Below are 1,913 nucleotides of genomic sequence, written 5' to 3'. Positions count from 1 at the left end.
CCATCTTTTTAAAAGGTTGTTGGACGCAGTTGATTGTTTGCTCTCTCCTTGATCTTCCCGTCATTTTCATTTCGTCGATATCCAATTAGTAATCAAACAACCAGCGCACACGAGGACAAAAAAAAGGCTCGGTGTATGGGGATAAGAAAGGTTCAGTGTACATGGAGAATAAAGCGCATGCGCACAACTGAGGGGGTCAATTTGCGGCAATTAGTAATGATCGGAACAAAAAAAATGTTAAAATCGAATAATATCGCCCATGAAAATAGAAAATGTGCTTAATAAGTCATATACACCGCAAATCACAATATATTGCAATTACCGGGTAATGGATTTGAGTAGATGGATATTATTGTGAGTTCTATCATAGATGAAAACCAATACCCGCATGGCTAATGGATTTGAGTATTGTATGGACACTATACATGAACTGTCCTACACATATTAATAGCCATTGTTCAAAGAAAAAGATTAATAGACCAGAGGACAACGAAAGTCTATCCGCTTTCTCAATGTCGGAGGGGAATGGAAGCCCGACCCTTTTCCTAAGGATGCCGGACGTTGGTGACTTTGTGGTCTCCTCGGTCTCCCTGCTGTTTTCATTTTGAGGATATCAACTTAGTAGTCATACGACCAGCGCGCATAAGAAATAAAAAAAAATCTGCTCAATGTATGTGAGGATAAGAACATTTTAGCGTACATGGAGGATAAAGCGCAGACGCACAACCGGAGGGATCAATTTGTGGTAATACTGTCCATAAAAATAAAAATCGAGATTAATAAGTCATTTACACCACAAATTGCAACATATTGCAATTAGATGATATTCTTGTGAAGTCTATCCATAGATGAAAAACAATACCAGCATTGGTTGCTGGATCCGAGTATCTGTATACACAATATACAAAAAATGTCTTACACACAATATCCATTTACCTTAAATAACCAATTTATATCCCATGTTCAAAAGAAAAAAGATTAATAGATAATAGGGCAATGAAAGTCCATCCGTTTTTTTAGTGTCGGAGGGGAATTGAAGCCCTTCCCTTTTCCTATGGCTGCTAGACGTAGATGTTTGTTCGGTCTGTCCTCGATCTCATTGCCATTTTTATTTTGTTGGTATCGAATTTGTAGTCCTACGACCAGCACGCATGAGGACAAAAAAACTTATTAGTGAATGTGCGGATAAGAATGGCTCAGCGTACATGAAGGATAAAGCACACGCGCACAACTTGAGGGATCAATTGGCGGCAATTTGTAATGACCTAAACAAAAAAGGTGCTGAATTGAGTAATAACACCCATAAAAATAGGAAATGAGCTTAATAAGACATTTACGCTGCAAATCCCAACAAATTGCAATTAGATGGATATTCTTGCGAGTTCTATCCATAGATGGAAAACAATACCCGCATTGGCCGCTAGATCCAACTATCTGCATACGTGCTATACAAAAAGTGTTTTACACATATTCATAGCCCATGTTAAAAAAAATAGACCAGAGGGCAATGAAAGTCCATCCATGTTGATATCAAATTAGTAGTCTTACAATTAGTGCGCACGAGGACAAAAAAACTATTTATTGTATGTGGAGATAAGAATGGCTCACTATACATGATGGATAAAGCGCACGCGCATAACTGGAGGGATCAATTTGCGGCAATTAGTAATGACGTAAACCAAAAAAATATGCTAAATTGAGTAATACCGCCCAGGAAAAATAGGAAATGAAATTAATATAACATATACACCGCAAACCACAACATATTGCAATTATTTGGATATTCCTGCAATTTCTATTGATATATGAAAAACAACACCTGCATTGGCCGCACGATGCAAGTATATGTATACACTCTATACAAAAAGTGTCTTACAATAGCCCATGTTCAAAAAAATTAGACAAGTCCGTCA

Source organism: Triticum dicoccoides, chromosome 5A (genome assembly GCF_002162155.2).
Source record: "Triticum dicoccoides isolate Atlit2015 ecotype Zavitan chromosome 5A, WEW_v2.0, whole genome shotgun sequence".
NCBI lineage: Eukaryota > Viridiplantae > Streptophyta > Magnoliopsida > Poales > Poaceae > Triticum > Triticum dicoccoides.
This window is presented reverse-complemented; position numbering follows the sequence as displayed.